This window comes from Heterocephalus glaber, unplaced genomic scaffold, assembly GCF_053883595.1.
Source record: "Heterocephalus glaber isolate CG9 unplaced genomic scaffold, H.glaber_assembly_v1.0 deba00001550, whole genome shotgun sequence".
Taxonomy (NCBI): domain Eukaryota; kingdom Metazoa; phylum Chordata; class Mammalia; order Rodentia; family Bathyergidae; genus Heterocephalus; species Heterocephalus glaber.
This window is the reverse complement of record NW_028258343.1, coordinates 13,032,400-13,049,328: the sequence shown is the minus strand read 5'-3', so window position 1 is coordinate 13,049,328 and position 16,929 is coordinate 13,032,400. Positions and strand designations below refer to the sequence as shown.

The following is a 16,929-nucleotide window of genomic DNA, read 5'->3' as shown; positions in this document are numbered from 1 at the left end:
AAATGGAACCTCTAGTTTTAGTGTTTTTTGAGGAATCTCTACACTGAAGTCCACAGTGGTTGCACCAGTCTACACTCCCACCATCAGTGGAGAAGGGTTCCTTTCCCCCCACAGCCCTGCCAGCATTTGTTATTGGTTGATTTCTTTTTTTTTTAATTGGTTGATTTCTTGATAGCAGCCATTCTTTCTGGAGTGAGATAAAAATCTCAGCATTATTTTAATTTGCATTTCATGAATGATCAGTGATGTTGAACATTTTTTCTTATATTTATTCCCTGTTTCTAATTCTTCATCTGAGAAGTGGCTTTTCATTTCAGATGCCCATTTTTGGATTGGGTCTTTAAATTTGAGGGGTCTGATTTTTTTGAGTTCTTTATATATCCTAGATAATAGTCCTTTATCTGATGAATAGCTGGTAAAATTTTTTTCTATGCTGTGGGCTGTCTCTTCACTCTGTTGGTGGTTTCCCTTGTTGTGTAAAAGCTTTTCAATAAGATGAGGTACTAGTTGTTGATTCTTTGTAGTATTTTCTGAGGTCTGGGTTTTGTTCATGAAATCTTTACCTACTCCTATGTCCTCAAGTGTTGTACCTATTCTCTCATCCAGCAGATTTAGTGTTTTTGTTTTAATATTTAGATTTTTGATCCATTTTGATTTTAGGTTAGTGCATGGTGAAAGATATGAGTCTAGTTTCAATCTTTGCCAAGTGGAAAGCCAGATTTTCCAGCACCATTTATTAAAGAGGCTATCTTTTTTCCAGTGAAGATGCTTGGCTCCTTTGTCAAAGATAAAGTGGTTGAGTGTGTCTGGAGTTGTTTCTGCATCTTCTAGTCTGTTCCTCAGGTCTGTTCTTTTGACAGTGCCACACTGTTTTTGTTTTTGTTTTTTTAATCACAGTAGCTTTGTAGTATAATTTAAAGTCAGGGTTTGTGATACCCCCTGCCTTGCCTTTGTTCCCCAGAATTGCCTTTGCTATTCTAGATCTCTTCTGGTTCCAAATCAATGTTAGGATTGTTTTTGCTAACTCTGTGAGATATGCTATTGGAATTTTGATTGGGATTGCATTAAATCTGTATAACAATTTTGGAAGTATGGCCATTTTCACTGTATTGGTTCTTCTTATCCAAGAACAAGGGATATCTTTCCATTTTTTGATATCTTCTTTGGTCTCCTTTTTCAGAGTACTGTAGTTTTCAATGTAGAGTCTTTTACTTCCTTCATTAGATTGATTCCTAGGTATTTCATTTTTTTGATTGCTATTGTGAAAGGGATTGTTTGTTTAACGTCTCTCTCCATGAGGGTGTTATTCATGTACAGGAAGGCTATTGATTTTTGAGTGTTGACTTTTTATCCAGCTATGCCACTGAATTTTTTGAATCTTCTGTGTAGAGTACCATATCATCTGCAAATAATGATAATTTAACTTTTTTATTTCCTATCCTTATTCCTTTTATTTCTTTCTCTTGTCCAATTGCTCTGGCTAGTGTTTCCAGAACTATATTGAGCAAGAGTGGTGACAGTGGACATCTGTGTCTTGTTCCAGATTTTAGAGTGAAAGCTTTCAGTTTTAGTCTATTTATTATGATGTTGGCTGTTGGTCTGTCATAGATGGCTTTTATCAGATCAAGACAAAGACCATCTATATCAATTTTCTGTAGGGTTTTCATCATGAATAGTTGTTGGACCTTGTCAAATGCTTTTTCCTGCTCTACTGAGAGGATCATATAGTTTTTGTCCTTGACTCTGTTAATATAGTGTATTACATTTATTGATTTGCATATGTTGAGCTATCCCTGCATCCCTGGGGATGAATCCAACTTGGTCATGGTATATAACCTTCTTGATGATTTGGGACATTTTGTTTACCAGTATCTTATTAAGGATTTTTGCATCTATGTTCATTAGGGATATTGGCCTGTAATTCTCCTTTTTGGTTGGGTCCTTCTCTGGTTTTGGAATCAGGGTAATGCTTGCTTCCAGGAATGAGTTTTGGAGTATTGCTTCCTTTTCAGTTTCACTAAAGAGTTTGAGAAGTAGCAGCACTAAGTCTTCTCTAATTTTCTCATAGAATTCAGCAGTGAATCCCATCAAGAGCCAGGAGTTTTCTTTGTTGATAGGTTTTTAATTACATATTCAATTTCATTGGCTGATACTGGTTTACTTAGAATTTCTGTATCTTCTTGATTCAGTTTTGGTAATTTATAAGTATCTAGGAATCTGTCCATTTCTTCTGTATTTTCCATCTTAATAGAATACAGGTTCTTGAAGTAGGTATTGATGATCTGAATTTCTGCAGGGTCTGTTGTGATTTCACCCTTTTCTTTCCCAATTGCATGGATTTGAATCTTTCCTTTCCTTTTTTTTTTTTTTTTTTTGATAAGGTTGGCTAAGCATTTGTCAATTTTATTTAATCTTTCAAAGAACCAACTCTGATTCATTGATTCTTTCTATTGTTTTTAGTCTCCATTGCATTAATTTCTGCTCGGATTTTTATAACTTCCTTCCTCATATGAGCTTTGAGCTTGACTTGCTCTTCTTTTTCTAGAAGCTTGAAGTTCAACATTAGATTGTTTATTTGAGCCCGCTCTGTTTACCTGATATGGGTATTCACTGCTATAAATTTCCCTAGTAAGACTCCTTTTATTGTGTCCCATAAGTTCTGGTAGGTTGTATTGTCATTATTGTTTAATTGTAGAAACTATCTGATTTTTCTTTAATTTCATCTGTGACCCATTGGTTGGTCAGGAGGATGTTATGTAATTTCCATGTGTTTATGAAATTCTTGTGGTTTCTTTTGCCATTGATTTCCAATTTCACTGCACTATGGTCTGATAATATGCATTGGATAATTTCAATTCATTTCTATTTACTTAAGCATGTCTATGTACTAGTATGTGGTCTATTTTGGAGAACATCTCATGTGCAGCTCAAAAGAATGTATATTCTGACGTTATGGGGTGGAACACTCTGTAGACATCTACTAGGTCAATTTGTTCAAAAGTTTGGTTCAGTTCTAATATTTCATTGTTGATCTTTTTTTTCATTGTTGATTTTTTGTCTAATTGATCTGTATATTTCTGACAGTGGGGTATTGAGGTTCCCTCATTACAACTGTATTAGTGCTGATATGATTTTTCATGTCTGTTAATATTTGTTTCATATATTTGGATACACTGCTATTTGGTGCATTTATATTTATGATTGTTATCTCTTCCTCTTGGATTGTTCCCTTTACAAGGATGTAGTGACCTTCTTTGACTCTCTTAATCAGTCTTGGCTTGAAATCTGCTTTGTCTTCAAATAGAATAGCTACCCTTGCTTTTTTCTGGGTTCCTGTCAAATGGAATACTGTTTTTCAACCCTTGACTTTCAGTCTGTGAATTTGTTTTTGAATTAAATATGTTTCTTGTATGCCGCATATTGTTGGATCTTGCTTCTTCATCCTTTCTGACAGTCTGTTTTTTTGATTGGTGAGTTGAGACCATTAACATTGATGGTTATAACTGATAGGTATTGTCTTATCTCTGTCATGTTATTTTCTTGTTGTTGGCTTCTTTCTTTCCTTTTCTGATTAATTTCTTGCCTTGCCTGGTGGATTCATTCTGTTGGGGTTTATAGAGTTGTAATCTTTGTTGTCTCTTTATAGAATATCTTTCAGAACACTTTGGAGTTCTGGTTTGGTGGTGATGAATTTCTTCAGGCGTTCTTTGTCATGGAAGTATCATATTTCTCCATCAATTCTGAAAGATAGTTTTGCAGGGTACATCAATCTGGGTTGGAAGTTGTTTTCCTTTAGGGCTTGAAATACTTCACTCCAAGCTGTCCTTGACTTGAGAGTTTGTATTGAGAAGTTTGCTTTATGGGTGATTTGCTTCTTTTCTCTAACACATTTTAATATTCTGCCCTTGTGTTGAATTTCAATCTTGACTAATATATCCCTCGGGGAAGATTTTTTTTTTATCATGGCTAATTGGAGTCCTATGTGCTCCACTTATGTGTATGTGAAATTCTTTTTCCCTGTTTGGGAAGTTTTCTGCCGTTACGTCTGGGAACAATTTTTTATGCCATTTGTACTTTCTCCTGCTTTTTCATTGACTCCAATCAAGCTTATGTTATTCTTCTTTGCATCATCTAACAGCTGCTGGATTGATTTTTCATGGTTCCTTGCTATTTTTAAGAAATTTCTCTTTTCATGATCACTAACTGTAATCCTGTCTTCTATAACTGATATTCTGTCCTCATATTGGCTAATTCTGCCGCATATACTTTCAGTGGAGTTTTTCATCTCCTGGATATCTGTTTGAATCTGTTTCATGGATTCCATTTCCTTCCTATGCTGGCTGTTCATGGTTTCCATCATATTCCTCTATTTTTTTTAAATCTGTATCTGCTCTAGAGTCACTAATCATGTCTTTCATTCTGGTCACCATCTCTGTAGTTATCTGGGAAATGATTCCTGCTTTGCTTTTTTCTAGGTCCTTGTCCATGGCTGTGTTACTTTTGCTGTTACCACTTCAGAGAGTTCCAGGTGGGTGGCCTTTTGGATTGTTCCACCTCATTGCCTCCAGGATTTGCCTTTGGTGAGCTGAAAGTCTGGGGGGAGGTTGCATCTTGATTAAGTGTCTTCTTATTTTTTTTCTTTTCTTTTTTAAAGTTTGATTCCTGGGTTGATGCTTATAAATTGCTTATGGCAAGTAGCTTTATTGCCAGTATCCAGAACCCTTAGGAAATGACTACTTCTTAAAAGTGTTTTCCAGGCTTTTGGGTTTTGAGTCTGTTGCAAGATCCTGCCTCTCTCTCTCTATTTATTTGGAATGAGAAGTTTCTGCCTACATGGCCCAGCCACCAGTACTTTGGCACTGGCCTATAGAGTTTTGTTTTGTTTTTTTCTAAAAACCCTTAGGCATTCTCAGTCTTGGTATACCAGGACAAATAATGAATTAGCACAATTATGTCACCTTGGCTAAAGTAGTATGATCAATAATAACAAGAACATCAAATACAGCCTAGAAAATGACAAACTGTGGTAACTATTCATTTGCTACCTTTAACTGAATAAACTAGATTTGTAGTTATAATAACAATATCTAGAATGAATCTGAAAATTGTGTGCAATAAATAACCCCTTAATATGGCAATTTTACTCTTAGGAGAGAAGATTTAAAATGGGTTAGGGGTTTTTAAAAAAAAGAGAACTAGAAGAAGAGGAAGAGATCAGAAGCAAGGCTGGAGGACAAACTTTAGGAAACTGGTGAAGAAGACAGGTGAGAAAGAGAAAAGAAAAAAATAAAAAATAAAAACAAGAACAGAACAACAAAATCTGGGCCAGGGATTTAGCTCAGTGGCACTGCGGCTGCCTTGCAAGTGCAAGATCCTGAGTTTGATCCTTGGTACTGAAAAAGAAAAAGGAAAAGGAAAAGAAAAGAACCAGAAAGGAGGGAAAAAAAGGAAAAGAAAAAAACACAAAGAAAACAAAAAACCCAAAAAGTCCAATTCAAGATGTGTCTCTGCCGTCACTAATAGGCAGCATGGGCAAAGAGTTAGAGCTCAGTTGATTAATCCTAGAACACCAGCCACAGCTTCATGTTGGGTTAGTGGATGATCCCAGTCAGCCTGCCCTCTTATTTCTCCTGAAGTTCAGGTCAGTTTCTGTCTATGAGGCTGGAACTGGATTCCTTGAGCCTACAACAGTCTATGTATCTCCTGCCAACTTGAACTCCACTCCCTGGCCTCCCGCTGTCTTGAATTCAGCACCAGCACCAAGGCACCCAGAGCCACTAGATAGGGTCAGCCAGAAGTTGTTCTGAGTTCTGAGCTCAGCTGGCCCCTCTCCAAGATGGCTACCAGCCAGAGGAACAGAGCTTCGTGGGTGCCAGCAGCACCGCTCCCCACCACCCCCACGGCTGGGCTGTGCCAGTACCTGGATCCACACTGCAGAAGTGCAGGGGGTCATAAAGGCCATGCCCTGAGCTCAGAAGATAGAGCAGAAGTAAACAACCGAAAGAGGGCCTCTCTCAGGCTCCCTCATGAAAACTGAAGCCCACTGGAAAAGGGAAGAGAATCTCTGCAATAAAGGCACACCAGACCACCTTACTTGGTAAATTGGAGGGATCATCACCTCCCATCAGAACCTGGACTATCTTCAGGGGAAGGGCAGCTGGAACCTGTAGTAGAACCTTGCAGAGTTCAACCCAGCAGGAGGTCAGAGAGCTCAACTTGGGCCTTGCAGCCAGAAATCAACCTGAATCTCAGGGGGCTGGTGTTGGCTTGCTGAGACTCATTGACTTAGATCTGCACACAGCTGCCCATGTTGTCTATTGTGACAGCAGAGACATCCCCTGAAGCAGGCCCTTTATTTTTATTTTTTCTCTTTTCAAATTTATTTTTTTCTTTTCTCTCTCTCTCTGTCTCTCTCTCTCTCTCTACCCCCCTTTCTTCCATCTTGTTCATCTCTCTCCCTTTCTGTTCATGTTACTGTCCTAATTCAGATTTCTTTTTTCTTTTTATTTTCTTCTCTCTTTTTCCTTCTCTCAATTGCCATTAGTTTTAAAGGAAAGTGAAAATAGTTTCTAGCTTCCCTATTGCTGTTAGGTTGTTCTGTTCTTGTCTTTGTTCTTTCATTTTGTCTTTTGCTCTTGTCTTCAACAGTTTCCTAGAGTTTGTGTGATCTTCCTGTGTCCTCTGGTCTCACTTCTAACCTTTCCCTATCCTTCTAACTATCCCTCCTTCCCCAACTCCTTCTAAGCCCCCATCCCAAAGAGGTAAGTTGCTATATTGAAGAGTTTGTTCTCTATAAACATATTCTGGGCTGGTCCTCGATTTTGATTTAATTCACACAGATAAAGGTGATAGATTAATAGCAACCACAAATTGTCATTTTCGAAGCTGTGCTTGATGCTATTGTTGGTGCTGATTGTATCACTTGGGCTAAGGTGTTGTGATTGATATAATCAGTTGTCCTTCCTGGTATACTGAAAATGAGATTGCCTAAGAGTCATTAGAGACTCAAAACCTAAAGGTAGCTACCGGCCAATCACCCTCTCCTGTGTGAGGTCTGAACCAGGATAACTCACCAACCACTGCAGTTTGATGCATCAACTACTCTGTTCCACTGGTGCATCTCTACATGCAGGCCTCTGGGGTTGCTAGTAGTCACAAAGCACCTGCATGTTTGGCCCACTGTTCCCTCACCAAGTGTCAGGGTTCTAGGAGAGAGCGCTGCTTGCTACCTCCCTCCTCTTTATTAAAGTCTCTCTCTTTGCTCTCCCTGTGGACCTCAGTTTTTACCTGAGATCCCTCCTGGGTCCTGAGGACCCACTTCCCACTTTATTCTCCCCCCTGAGCTGCTGTATTCCAATGCCAAGACACCAAATCTCAGAGAGGCTCTTTCTCTGCTGCTCACCACTCCACCGTATTCCCAGAAATCTCCCTGTTCTAGCTATTCTTGGCCCTTTGCATTTCCATATAGAGTACAATATTGCTATACAGATCCTCTGTGATTCAATTTCTATTATCCATTTGTTCTTCCTTGATTTTCTGTATGAATTACTCAGTGGCTTATCAGTGCTCCTCCAGTGATAAACTCCAGGTCTCTAATCACAGCATGAGCATTGCTTTGCTTTTCAGTATTACTCAAGACGCAGTCAAATACTCATATATTTCTTGGATATTCAGATGTTCACTGAATATCAAATCTTTTGACCATTTAAAAAAGAATTATGATGACTTTTCTACCTTTTCTCATTTAGAAGAGTTCTTTTTCTTCAATGAAGACAGAAATTATCTCTTCACATCGCCTACTAACCCTCATTTCCCAATTTGCAGTCTAGCACCATCAAACTGCTTATAGTATAACTATACACGTGTTATTTTTGGCTACTCTGGTTTCCCTACCTGGAATACCCATTCCATTCCTTTGGAAATTTGCCAACTGTTACTTACTGGGCCAGATTTACTTTAGTTTTCCTTTCCTTTCAGAACCTCATCCTCAATCCCCCGTGGTTATGATGGCTTCTCAGCCCATCTCCACTTGGAACTTGCCTTCCCAACTTGAAGCTTTTTACAAGTCTGGTTTATCTTGTGTGTCTTTTTCATATTTGTGCACTATAACCTTGCACAATTTTTGCCTCATGTTAAATATTCATGTCAGTCAACATTGATGGCAATCTCCAATCTAGATAATTCTTGTGCCCCAACAGCTGCTGAAAAACCTGAGGTCTTATTTGTATGTTTGCTTCAGCAGTTTTCATGTTTGATGCTAATTTTTTGCATCAAAATAATGGAATAATAACCCCCAATCATCAGTAGCATGCTAAGGGCCTCTCGTTTTCTAATGAAACTGTGAATGTAAGACCAATTAGAGACTTCTTTCTTAGAGACACTTAGAAATTTACTCTTTTTTGGCCTTCAGCACTTCTGTTTGGGCTTTCTTCTTAGATCTACATGGGCCAATCTAAATTCAGAGGCTCTTCTAACAAAACTGGAGCTGTAAACCCCAGTTGAAACTCTTGACTTAAAACTGTGCTGCCTTAGACTACTTATTTAAAAAGGAGACATAATTCAAACAGCATCTAATTTTTAATGGAAATCAAATGAATGACTTAGCCTTCCACTTTTAATGATGTCCAAACAATACCCAACATGTTTCAGTGCAGCTCTGAATGTTCCTTTACTCAAATTATTTATATTCTCTGCCGTCAGTCTCAGTGGACTGGATTGAAATCCTACATGGGGAAGGACAAACTATTTTCAGTCACCTTGATGACATCAATAAGGTACAATACCTTTCTCTCTCTGTGATTGCATTTCTTTGCCTAAGTGACATTTAGCCTTCATGTATATTTTGGAGGAAAAATCAAGTAAAAATATATTGTACTGCTAGCCAGAAGGAGTTGTTTCTTGTACTCAAACTGGATTGTCCCAAAGAAGTGTTTCACTGAAATATTTACTTCAAAACGGCACTGTTCTGCAGCAGTGAGACTTCCAGTTAAAACATTTAATTAGTTCCGAATTTAGATGGCCAAAATGATCAGTCAGCCTGTGTTTTGGAACCTGAGTTCGTACATTCCTTGGGACTGGTAAATGAGTTCTGCCCAGTGGATGTGGTCAACTGTGAATGGTTTGTATGCAGTTCATATCACAGAACAGATTTTTCTCCAGCCCTTGAAGGACAGTTAGAAAAGGTTTGGGAAAAAGAGGATAATTCAGAGGTAATACTTCCCTGTATTCTCCTGAGCCAGTAATGAAGGTTTCTTTGGTTTTGGGAGTCTCAGAGGCCAGGAAGACTAAATGGAACTGAAATGAGCAGGGTCACATTTGTACTGGTTAGATTTTCTTCTCACTTCCCTTCAAGGTAATCATGACCCTGGGTAGTGACTTTTGACACACTTGGTATTAAGTAAATATTTTGTAGCTAGTACTGTATAAATAAATTGCTATGGGAGGGAGAAGAAGAGAGAGAGAGGAAAAATATGAGTGTTGTGTATCTGTGACAAGTTCTGTTCTTCAATCAAGTTCACCTTCATGTTTATTTCTGTAGCATAAATTAAGTCTGTTTCATTTGTCTGTACATGATAGGAATCTCTTATCTAAATTCTATGATAGTTATAAGTTAGTCTAATGAGTTTATAATACTTTGCTAAGAGGATGCCTCCAGCCTAAGCTCCTTCTAGTCAAAGGGTGCTGGGTGAGTTGAGTGCCTTGTAACCTTCCCAGCTCCCCTCTTTCTCTGTCACAGAATTCTGAATCTATCTGTCTCTTCTCTAACCTTAGTTATGTTCTCAAAGTAGTAGATCATTCACAGATCCCTGCATGGTCCATGACATTTCGTTCTTAAGCTCTTGACTGTGCTATTACCCAGAATGCTGTTTCTCCTGTCCTCATCCCCATAACAACTCAGCTATTGAATCTCAGCTTTTAAATTGGACCAAAGGTCTTTGCCCTGAGTTCCCTTTCACTATCATAATTAACTGAGTGGTTCTCAACAAATGTGTGAAGGAATACGTAATATTCAGAACCAATATTTATTATCTTCACTCTGTCTTTGTGTACCAGATTAAGCACATTTTGAGATAAAGAATTCTTTCATATTATTCATCTTTGTAGTTCAGAGTCCAGCCAGACTCCTGCGTAGAATATGGAGGGTGCTTAGTAAATGTATGATAACAGAATTGATGGGAAACATTTCCGTATCTTGAAAATATCAAGAACTGGGCCCCATCCAAGGACAATGCAACTGCTTGGAATTCCCCAAGAGGCTGAAGCCAAGTGCTGACCAATAAAGACGCTTGCCATAGAGTGTCACCAACATATCTTTTGCTCAAGTCCTTCTGCCTCAGGTTATTTGGCTGCTGAAAGGGAAAGTGCTGGTAATTTACAAAGGATCCCTTGCTAGTAGATACAGCAGCCTCTGAGTGCCTGAGGAGAGAAACTGACATGCTCTGATAAAAAATGCCAGTGTGAATGGTGTTCATTAAGAATAATTTATGGAAGAAAATTTTGCTAATGTTAAAGGCTTATGGGAAAGTATCAGAACAAAAAATAGAAGATAAACAGCCATTTGGATATTCTCATATTAATCTATCATTGAAATTCTGTATTTTTGAATTTCTTTGTTTTGATGCCTGCTAGTGAGTTACAGTTAAAGCAGGCAAGATAACAAGTACACATATGTGTTGTAGGGCAAAATAAAGCATAATTGCTTTGATATATATATCACATTCATTCAGAGCTTATTTTCATAAAATGAGCTTTGTGAGCTTGGTAATTGAAATGAATGCTTGAGTTGAATGTCAAAGATAACATTCTTGAGAAGCTTTGTGAGGTATTTTAGTCTGTTCAGAAATGAATATGAATAAAAATGAGAAGGCTTTATCTGAGAGAACTTCATACCTCTGAAAGCATATATTTTTTAAAATGGCCTGGAAATTGGTTTCTTTGTTCTTAATCCATCTGAAAAACAGAAAGAATTTTGTTTCTTTGGATTCTAAAATGTAATATACTACTTATTATCAGATTCCCAGAGGAGCATTGGAACGTAAGTCCTCACAGAAAATGAACATGGTGAGGGAGGAGAACTATTCAATTCAAAAGCAAAATAATCCAAAATAAAAGTGCTTCTGAAGAGTAAGTCCTACAGGAGAGCCAAGAACCTAATGAGGATAAAATGCTAAGAACATCCCTACAGCCATATGGGTACAAATGGAGATGATTAAATAAATGATCTCATCAGATTTTTGTTATCTTGTTTTTTGAGATTATTACAATGGGTTGTCATTATTTTGAAGAAACACTCTTAGCTTTTTTCTCATTTACAGTGGAAAACTAATTATTCATAAGCTGGAAATATCTTTGCAGAAGCTTGAAAGTAGATACATCAATTACTTGAGATGCTTAAGTAGAAAGAGTGACTAGTTACAACTAATCAAGTTTTGGCAAACCTGTTAGTTCTCACAATTAGAATACAAATCCCAGGTTTTGACTTGTGCATCAGTGAGCTCACATTCACATCAGACCTTTCAAATGTATGAGTTTAAAAACAGGAGAAACAGAATACAAATTGGTCTGATTTTCAGTAAATTTGCATTATTTTCTCAAGTTCATAATAGATTCATGACTACACTCTGCTATGTGTTTAAATATATAGAAATAGTGATTGTATGTTAGGCATTTGGCATGAAAGATTGGTATAGTTTCTGAAACTTTCTCCAAGAAATATAATTTATATGATGTAAATACAGTAAAAAATAAAAAGATTACATTCATGTCATTTTAGTAATTACACATTAAACAACTTCCTTCAGGCAGATATAACTCAATGACCTAGACATAGACATAGACTTTTAGAGTCTACTTTATATCTTTGCACTCTGAAATATTGCCCCCTTGGGAAATCAAGCCCCTTGGTCTCGTCCCATTTTTAAAGCTACTCCATTTTTGGTCCTGCAGCTTTGGAGAGGAAGTTTTCTTCTATTGTTATTATTATTATAGATAGGTAAGTTAATTAGATATCTTGTTGGCAGGTAGACAGGGCCCCCCTTAAGGCACCAGCCCTCCAGGAGCCAACACAGCAAGGAACCAACATGGAGAACAGTTGAGGCACATTCACTGGTTAGCATTATAAAAAGGAAAAGAAGTACTACTTCTCCTAGAGATAGACAGCAGTGATTGATATTCTAAATGGGAAATTCCTTGTATCTGAATTGTCTTCCCATTTGATCCCCATTTAATCAATATTACCTAGGTGACTGTTCTTGTAATCTTATTGGTTGGTCATGGTTTTGTCCCACCTCATGCCCACCTTGTAAATTTCCATTGGGTCTTGTAGTTTTGTCCTACTTTGTACCCACCTCACCACATGGCTTTGCTGTATAAAACATCTTTGAAAAGTGAGGTGAACGGGTAACCCACTTTCTGGTTCCCCTTCTGTCTCTCTTAGACAGAAGCTTTCTTTCTCCTAATAAATTTTTCCTACTCTTAACCTCTGTTGTTATTAGAATTCATTCTTCGATTTTAGAGAACACAAACTTGCGTTTCGGATATCTAGTAGGTTTAGGAGTTACACCTCTTCCCCCTATATCATGCATAGCTTCTACTCCCCCTCTTTTTAGCAGCATTAGCGTGGATCAAAATTCTTTTGCCTGTAAGCAAGAGGGAGCCTTCTTCCTGTGTAAACAGAAATGAGAGTTCTGGAACAACCTTTGAGTTCCCTGAAAGGGATGGAAACTTGTTTATGTATCTGTGGTCTCTGTGGCTGAAAATGGTGACACTGTGATGTCCGAAGCCATTCTTCACATGATGGGGTGGTCCCAACAGGATGGGAGAATTAGTCATGTCCTTCAAACTTCACATCATTGGGAAGTCTGTCTTTGATTTTTCAACAATACTTCTTTAGGCTTCTATCTTCATTTTTGTTCATATTTATTCATTTTGTTAAAGTTGAGATACTTCACTGTTTGCTGGCAGTCACACTGTTTAGTCTTCCCAAGTTTTATTAACTAAAACTGAAACATTTGGCCTCATTGTCTCCTTATAATCTTAAAAGTTACTGAGAACACCAAGCTTTGGTTTAAGTGGGTGAGGTCTATTGATATTAGGCATTAAAACTAAGAAATTTTAAATACAGACATTCTTTGTTTAATGATCATGTCACATTCCTGCTACTAGGTTGTTAAATGAATTGGTCACCGAATGAGGAATTGGGCTTAGTATGTACATTACAAGATTCAGAACAAAGAAATGGTCCAAGGAAACTGCAACTCGATGACTTTGCTTTTATTTGCATAACTCTTAAGTGCAATATTGTAAAGTATAATGGAACATAAAACTACAGTGCTGTACTGTAAAGTACAATCAGCAAAAATTACAGTACTGTATAAATAAAAGACATTGAGGCTCTATTAACAAGATGTACAGAACTGTACCGAACTGTACCAAAAAAGGTAGATTGTAAGTCTTAGCAGTGGGTCATAGTTCCAAACAGTGTGCATCAGTTGTAAGTCCAGGCAGTCATTACATAGGTAGGTTGTTAAATGAGGAATATGTGTATGCATTCATTGGTTATTTACTTTAAATAACATAGACTCATTAAATACAGTTAATGTATCTTTATGAAAATATATTTTCCAAATCATAAAATTAATGAAGAAGCAGCATTGTTCTACATTTTTTTGCAAATCCCCTTGGTATCTAGCTGAATAGAAGAGAGATGAATATTTATTTCTGCATCTAGATTCAATCTGTTGTTTTATATTGCTTGCATTGAAGTATATGGAGAAAATGTGTCCTGATACAAATGTAGAGTTGGAAAGGGAAGGGTAGTGTAGTAGCCTTTTTAAAAATTAATTTTATTGGTACATTTAAGGTATACAATATAATGACATTCATCATTGGAAATTTGCACCTTTACGTAATCCATCTTGGTTCTTATTTTTTCCCCCTTCCCCTGCCCTCCCTTCAACCCTTCCTCCCATCCCTATCTACAAAGACTTTGTTTCCATTTTTTCTTTTTCTCATATTAATTCCATTCCCTTCTTTCTTTTCCCCTATGTAGTAGCCTTTTCAGAGTTATAGATATTCATCTCTGATGCTCCATCAACAATCAAGAAGTAGTAGTTTCTTGGTTTTTTTTGTTTTTGCTATCGGAGATTGAACTCAGGACCTTGCGCTTGCGAAGCAGGCGGCACCACCACTGAGCTAAATCCCCAGCCCACCCTCAACATTTCTTGACTTGTTCTTAATACTGGGACTATTAAAGAAGAGTTTTTTTGTTTGGTAAACTATGATGGTTAAGAAACTACTACTTCTTGGGCCAGGGATTTAGCCCAGTGGTGCCACCGCCTGCCTCACAAGTGCAAATACCTGAGTTCGATCCCCGGGACCAAAAACAACAACAACAAAAGAAATGTTGAGGCTAAGGATGAAAGAAGTGCTCTTTAGATGTTCCAGTAACTACTGTGAAGCTATTCCCACCTGCACAGCAGCACGCCCACAACATTTTGTCCATCCCTCCCCTTCTAGAGGTAAAAGACATCCCAGAAAGCACAGAGGGAGCCATCTCTACTTGGCAGCTCATTAACTAACCTAAACCAGCTACTTCTTTCTGAGGAGTGTGACCTAACTTGCAGCCTTTCAAACTACTATTCCCTCTTCTAAAGTTTTTGTACTATTATCTATACAGCCATCTCTTTATCCTTTCCCTGTTTAATCTCAGTTCTAAACTAGATGGGATTTTCCGTTTATTTGTGTATCTGTTTGATAAAAGCCTAGAAATACTAAGATGAATTTGAATACGTCCCAATTTGAGTTCCAGGTATCAGGTCATTACTGGTCTATTTCATTTTAATTTCCAGGGTTTTTTTTCCTTGAAGGTTGTTCATAAGGTTTGAGAAAGATTGAGTAATGCTTAGTGAGTGATCAATAATGTTTACTGAGAGAACATGGACCATGTTACTTCAATTTTTTGTTGCTTTAATGCTTCTGAATATGTATTAAATTTGATGTTCTTCCATGTCCAATTCTAGGCTCCACCATCTTTTCCATTATATTATCTCCCTGAACAGTCTTACCCTGGTGCATGTTTCCATTATGATCTAGTACATGCTGATGGCTACCAATCCCTCAGCATTTCTAGTCCAGCCCTGTATCTGGACTACAAAGTACATCTGTCCAGTTATCTAGCTGTTTTTAGATCACACAGATTATCTCGATCCTGACCCTGAGAGACTGATTCTCTCCATTTTCTCTGTTCATAATAAAATGGCTGAATAGTCCATCAGTAGCCCAAACCGAAGAGAAAAGCGTCATCTCTAAGTATTTCTCTTCACACAGCCAAGGAATAAAGTCTCATTGATTTTACTTCTCAGGGGTCTGCTGGTCTTTCCAGCTCCCTACAACATCGCTGCCTTTTCCTTAGCTTTGGCCACTGCTCTCTCCCACCTAGAACCCTGGAAGAGCCTCACTGACCCTCATCTTCTCCTTCATCTACATCTCTCTCTACACTCAAATCAGGTGATGTTTTCAAATGAAAATCTATAATCAAAGAAAGAGTAGTATCAAAAATAGGACTGACACTATTCATCAATATTCAGGAGTTTATTAAAATTATTAAGATTCATTAGGTCATTTAGGACCCAGGGGACACATTAGCTGACATTCACTGAGAGGGCTATTCATAACAGCTTATAAAGTTGACAAAGATGATGGTGATGGAGAAAACTGATGATGAAAATGAAATAAAAGATGATTTGTAGATTCTTATGCAAGCATACCAATAAAAAGTACATAAGTTAGGTAAAGGGGTTAGGATAAAGGAACACAATCTGTCTTTAGGACCAACCCCAGGATAGATTGCTAGAAAAATATCTGTGTCCAAACCTAGGCAACATTCATGTAGATGTTAATGTTCCAGGACTCTTGACCTCCCAGCAGGCCACTACAGTAGTAGGATGTAGACAGGCGGTACATGGAAACAGATGGGGGCAGTGTTCTTGTCTTGGGTAGACTCTGATCAATTTGGAGGGCCATGACCAATATGAATGGATATTGAAAAAGTAGGTGGAGACATCATGGCCATAGCAAAGTAGGCTGAGATTCAAAGTAGGACTATACCTAGAGTCCAGATGGACATAGGGAGAATAGAGCTATAATCCAAACACGTATGCAAAGCTGAGTTGTAAATATGGAACAACTACCTCTCTTTAGATACAATGAATATAGTTGACCCCAGTGCCTGCAACTGGATAGAAATGGGTAAAGCAGACTAATGCAAAACCAAATAAATCCATTCATATTCAGTAGATATGTTTTGAAAGCCTACAGCACAAAGAAACTTTGATGTTTTAGTGGATGTTACACCCTGGGGTAAGAACTTTACACACATCCATCACCTTATCAAATGCTTACAATCTTAAACACGATCTCCCCTTCCATGATTTCATCAACCATGTTGATGTACAATATTTACTTCAAGCATCATGACATCAGTAATTAACATAGTCTTGGTACCTAGAAAAATGGAAAGCAATGAAGATGAGTGAAAACATTCTCAAGATAGTTGCTAGATTGCAAAACCAGTAATGGGGAAGGAAAAATCAGAAATTTATACCAGAGAGTATGTGTAAGCAGTAGTTCTCAACCCCCAACTTCCAGGAGGCCCTTTTAGGAGTCTGCAACATCAGAATTATTTTCTTTCAGAATACTAACAGTATTTCCTTTTTACATTATATGGCGGGCCGGGGATTTAGCTCAGTGTTTCCGCCCCCTCCCTCGCAAGCACAAGGTCCCAAGTTCAATCCCCGGCACCAAAAAAAACCCCCCAAAAACATACATTATATGGCACTCTTATAGTGCAGAGCAGCAGGGAGCAAAAGGGTTTTTTTTGTTTGTTGGTTTGATTTTTGCTTTTACTTCCTGCTGTACTCATTCTTAGTA

General features: G+C 37.8%; 1 long non-coding RNA gene across 15 annotated transcripts in view; it reads left to right on the top strand.

Moving 5' to 3' along the window:
• Positions 1 to 16,929, top strand: part of LOC106009481 (uncharacterized) — a 227,400-nt gene that overhangs the window by 145,922 nt on the left and 64,549 nt on the right. For 6 of the 15 annotated variants that reach the window (XR_015442515.1, XR_015442514.1, XR_015442517.1 and 3 more), the window contains exons 3-4: positions 4,476 to 4,580; positions 8,701 to 8,774. This is a non-coding gene — a long non-coding RNA (uncharacterized LOC106009481). Of the gene's footprint in view, positions 1 to 3,253; positions 3,471 to 4,475; positions 4,581 to 8,700; positions 8,775 to 16,929 lie in introns of those variants that run through there. The other 9 variants (XR_015442522.1, XR_015442525.1, XR_015442527.1 and 6 more) reach the window with 8 other exon arrangements.